Genomic DNA, 6,000 nt, shown 5'->3' with positions numbered 1-6,000 from the left:
ATGGGAGAGAGGGTTTTCCCAAAGGGAATTTTTCTCATCCGCGCAGTAGGCCAGATGAAAGTACTTATCTTTTGCCGACTGAGTGCTGCTTTTCACTGGTTCTAGATGCCCAAGTAGACTCTCTGCTGCTGGGTCTCTCCTGATGTGGAAAACGCCTCCAAGTGCCACTGCTTGCCTCACCGCACTTGCAAGCTGATCCGGCTTGAAGGGCACCGGCTCCCGCTGGGTCAGGTCTGGCAACTCCTTGCTGATTCTGAACTGTCTGTCTCTCCCACTGCCACTCAGTCCGATTCCTCAACTTTGCCTTTGATGTTCAGGACTCCTAGTTTGTCATATATAATTGATTCACTTGTTTTTTTGGGTCTTTGTTGTAAGAGGGACTACAGGAAGCATCTGACTACTCTGCCATCTTGGCCCCGCCTCCGCCTGTTGTCATTTTTAAATGCAACATGACAAACGTACACATATGCAATAAAGTACAGAGAATGATTTTACAGACTCTAATGAACCCATCACCCATGTTTACCACCTGCTGGTATTTAGCACTCTTTATTTGTAGTCCTCACACTACCTGCATCAGAATGATGTACTAGAGGGACAAGAATCATGCTGAGGATGAACAGAGCACTGAGCAGTTACTGACAATGGTAGTATTGGGGTTTGCCAGTAAAGCTTCAAGAAGGACGTGTCATTTGAGCTGAGAAAGCATGAGTAGGGACTTTGTAGGCAAAGAAAGGTCTCCAGGTGACATTCCAGATCTGATCCATGGTACAGAGGTGATAATGTGCCCAGGTGTAATTGGTAGTTAAAACTGATAATCCCATGTTGCTGGAGTGTAAGCTACATGGATGAAAGAGGGGAGAAATGATTGAGAGATAGGACCAGTCAAGTCTCCGAGGGCCTTAAATGCTGTGGTCACGGAATCAAGATGTTACCCTGAAGGTCTGTTGTTGTCACACCTGGCAAAGCATCAGAACCCCTGTATTTTTTGTTTGCTTGTTTGCCTGTTTGTGTATTTATTTAGTTAGTTTTGGTTCTGGGGATGGGGAAGGGGAGCAAATGTCAAGATCTGAGTTGGGATCTTCCAAAGTAACTTCTTAGCCTATCAGTAGGCCTGGAGAGTCCAAACCTGTAGTTTGTCTTGAAATGATTAACTGCCTCTTTCAAACTTAGGATCCACATGTGAGAGAATTTATGAGCTTTATCTGAAGTCTCCACAGACCTGTTATGAAGATGTCCACCATTAGCACTAGAAAATCTCCACTTCAAAATACAAATTTCATGTAAAATACAAATCCTTAGCCAAACCCTTAATTTCAGAATCTCGGGGGTCAAGGCTAGACAGGACCTGAGTCCAACAGAATTAGTTTTCATAAACGCCACCCTATAACCACCACCCTGATCCAGATGTAGAACATTACCAGCACCCAGGAGGACTCCCTTGTGCCCCCCTCCCCAGATATTACCACTACTGCCCCATGAAAAACTGATTAGTATTGTAATTGCTAATACCATAGATTAGTTTTGCCTGTTTTTGATCTTCACAGAAATGGAATGATACAGTATGATTTGTGTCTGGCTTCTTTATATCTGTCAAGTCATCAAGTTTAGCAATGGTTTGTTCATTTTTATTGCTTTATATGGTATTCATTCTTTGACTTTATCAAAGTTAACTTATGCATTCTTGTTGGTAGACATTTTGGTTGTTTTCAGTCTTGGGCTATTATGAATAACGCAACTATGAACGTTCTTATGTATATTTTTGGTGCACATACAAATGGATCATTTTTGAGTATATGCTTAGGGGTACAATTGGTAGGCTATCAGGTGTGTGCAAGTTCAGTCTTAGTAGATGTTGCCTATGATGGTTAAGGTTGTGTGTCAACTTGGCTGGGCCATGATTCTCAGTGGTTTGGAAGTTGTATGATGTTGTGATCACCTCCATGATGGGATCTGCTGTGAGTAGCCAGTGAGTTGAAAGGGAGTTTCCTTGGGCATGTGGCCTGCATCAAATATAAGTGGACATTCTGGCAAGGCTCATGGGCTTGCGCTGGATCCTCTAGCTGGCTCCTGTTCATCTGACCTCTGGTTCTTGGGACTTGAGCTAGCAGCTTCCTGCAGTCTTGCCTGCCAGTCTTGGCATTTATCTTCGCAGCCTGTGAGCAACAGCCCTGCTGTCTGACCTGCTGAACTTGGGTTCGCCAGCCCCTGCAGCTATGTGAATCAGGAGGAGCCTCCATCATGACCCACGGACTTGGACTCTTCCAGCCTGTACAACCGCATGAGCCATTTCCTTGATATAAATCTCTACATATATTTATATGCTTTACTGGTTTTGCTTCTGTAGAGAACCCAGCCTAAGACACTGCCTAACAGTTTTTTTTAAATGGTTATACCAATTCATACTCCCACCAGCAGTGTAAGAGAGTTCCACTTACTCCCAATTTTTACCAACAGACGGTATTATTAGTTAATTAATTTTCATTTCAGCCATTCTAGAGGGCATTGCATTGTGGTTTTGGTTTGTATTTTCCCAATGAATGATGATATTGATCTGCTTTTATATGCTAATTATATGGATAAATTTAGGTTATATCTCTTTCTCACAGTATATGCAATATAATTCTATTTACCTAAAATATACATGCAATTTATATATGTGTGCATCTATAGGCATGTTTATAAAGAATAATGGACTTGAATAGTAGTAGTGGCAATATTTATTGGGTACTTGTTCTGTGTCAAGCACACTTCTAAAGTGCCTCACTTATATGAACTTAGACCACTCTTTAGAGAGGTTTTGTTGAAGGGGGAGAGGAAAGGAGGCAGTATCTGGAAGAGATCTAGGGGGTTGAAGTAATATTTCTTTGGGGATGTGTGGTGATGGTGGGAGAGTGTAAGGAGAGATTTTATTGTCTTTAAGTCCAGATGAGAAAGAGTGGCTAATAAAGTCATTATAGGTTTCAAGGACTGGAAGTTCAGATGAGGGTGAGGAGCACTCTGAGTTCCTCTGACTCCTCCATGTTGTGAAGATAATCTGCAGACACTTACTTCAGTATGTTCAGGGGTCTGAGGAGAAGGGGGGATATTCTCCTGGAAAGATGCCTAGATGAATCCAATATTAGACAAAAAACTGTTAACAGTAAATTGGGGAGGGTTGCAAGGAGATACAAAAATTATATATTTCTGTGTTATGTTTACTATCTCCATTTATTATTTATGTAATAAGGAAAAATGGGTGAGATGTAATTTAGAAAATGGGAGATGGGGATTTTATAGAGCTATTTGCAAAAAAATTTAAGCAGAAATATATTTATTGATATGAAAATACGTTCATGACTTGTCTTTAAGTGAGATAAAGGTTAGAGACTATGTATCAGTATAATCCTATTTTGTCCATCTGTATGCTTTTATTATTCATTTAATCAGGAAAAAAATAAGTGAATTAATGCTTTGGAAAATAAGAGGTGGGAATTTTGTTGCCAAACCATTCACAAACATTGATATTGAGGAAATACATTAAGTAATTCAAAAATATTTCCACAACTTATTATTAAAAGAAAAATATTAGAAATGTATGTACAGGTCTATGATATATCTATCTACCCAAAAGTTTCAAAGTCTGTACCCTAAAGTACCCCCTCTCCCCTTCCCACACTCTGACTTCATAGCGCAAGTGAACACGCGTGCCTAAGCATATGCGTGCGTGCGTGTGCAAGCGCACGCGTGCGTGCACACACACACACCATAGCAGGCCAAGCTGAAGTTCCTGTTATGAGGCTAAGATGAAGCTTAACTGTATTATCTAATTTTCTACAATGAAAGGTATACTTTTAATAAGGAAAGACAAAAAAAAATCAACAAAGCAATCTACCTTTTTTTTGGTATAACATAAATTGTTGACACAGCATGTACAAAATGAACCTACATCTGTTTGAAATAAATATATACAAACGGAAAAAGACTGTGGAAGGTTATACTTTCATGTGTTTAATTGGCTGATGTTTCCTGAAAGAACTCATTCATTCATCCATTCACCATGTATTTATGCAGCACCTACTGTGTACTAAACTCTGGTAGCCCAACTACATACCCCAGTGTTAGATCTCTTTCCTGAATCCAAGTCCTATCTATTTGACACATCCAGGAGATTGTTCTCGTAACTGATTTTTTTTTTTTTTGGTTAAAAGCAAGTAATTTTCAAACTTTGTTTGATTCTTGGTTGCCCTGATAGATTCTGTGACCCTCCCACTCTCTCACTATCAACCTGCTAAAAGTAATCGTTAACACCACTGCTGTACTTGATGGCTTCTAGACAGGAGAGGGGAGGAAAGGGAGTATTGAAATGGAGGCAACCCTGCAATCTCTTAGATTTTCCCTGCCTCCAACATCTCCATTCCAGTGCTTCAGTATCCGAGGATAAATAGCTTCTTCCTTCATCATGGAATACTGTCTTTAATTTCTTCCCTATCGTCTCCCCTTTGGGTAAACTAAATACTAGAATGACCTACAAAGATGATTTGGGAATTTACCAGCAAAGAAGGGAAGTAAAGACACATTCTTAGCATGTAAAAGTCCCCGTGCCCTTGATAAGGTAGTTTCTCAATAGAGTTATGAAGGGAAAAGAAAACATGAGAGAATATGGGAGGTGTAAGAGCTTGAGCAAAGACACGGGCCTAGGGATACAAGGTGTGGACTTCAAGAAAGCCACTGGGGAGAGAAACTCTTGACAAGGGTCAGAGGTGCTCCTTCCTCTAGGAGGAGCGTGTCAGGGTCAGCAACTCAGCCAGATTTCTGTGCCTACCATACAGGAGGTTTGATATAAAAGTGGAAAAACATATTCCCCAAGCTACTTTCTCATACTCTTCTCTCAACAATTAACCTGCTTCATCTTTCACTCTTTTGAAACCTATTAGGTTGAACGTTATGATGTTGCTGATATGTGCCTGTTTCCAATTTCATAGAATTCAACCTATGATCTCTTAGACACCTACTGTGTGCCAGGCACTGGGCTAGATGGTGATATGCACTGGTGAATAAAAGAGACATAGTCCCACTGAGCATTGAACGTATGGTCTAGTGGAGGAAAGAAACGTTAAACAAATATGTAATCCCAAATTAAGAGAATGGGGTTCTATGAGAGATAACAACATAAGGAGATATTCTAGACCAGGGAATGAGAGAGAGTTCTATTTTCAGGACCTTGAATATTCGTTAATTAATGTCTATTCTGGATGCATTTTCATCACTGAGCCAGATGGATGTTAAGGTGAGAACCCCCTTTAGCTCATTCTGCTTTGTGTTTGCCCAGTTTTTGCATCTTTCTTTCTCTCTTATGCCGCCTCTTACCCTATACTTATGTCATCTCGACCATCATTCCTTTCTCTAAAATCTCCTAAAATTTGTCCTTGGGCTTCTATCTGTTTTAATCTCAAGCCACTTAAAGGATCTCCAAAAATCTTGCTCACATGGGCATAATGTTTTTATCATTTCCCTTCCTGAATCACCTTCATGCCTATTTCTTTGTTACTGCTACTCTCCGTGGACCTTGATTGGAGTACAGGTTGTCCTCGACTTAGGACATATTTAAGTTACAACAAACCACACTTAACGACCATCCTTTTTTATGGTTTGTGTATTTTTACGTATGTATGTATTAAAACGTATCTGTAAGTTTATCTGTAATGTTTTTAACCCCCAAAGACAAAGATCAGATTTATAAAGATAGTCATAATAAAAGGCAATAATAATGAAAACGTAAAAAAAAATTAGGTATTTGACTTACGTCAGAACCAATTTACTACTGAGTCATCGGAATGGAACCCAGTCGTAAATCAGGGATTACTTGTACTAGCTATTCTCAATCCCTTCAGTATCCCATTTCACAGATAATCTCTTGCTTTATCCACAGAGATGGTAAACTATGCCACTGTCTTATCAGATTTATCCACTTATAACCCTCAGAGGGCATCCTCATTTCCAAGATTTTGAGTTCTGGGG

The sequence above is a fragment of the Trichechus manatus genome, unplaced genomic scaffold, assembly GCF_000243295.1.
Source record: "Trichechus manatus latirostris isolate Lorelei unplaced genomic scaffold, TriManLat1.0 scaffold00341, whole genome shotgun sequence".
In the NCBI taxonomy this organism is placed as follows: domain Eukaryota; kingdom Metazoa; phylum Chordata; class Mammalia; order Sirenia; family Trichechidae; genus Trichechus; species Trichechus manatus.
Note: the sequence above shows the minus strand (reverse complement) of the source record.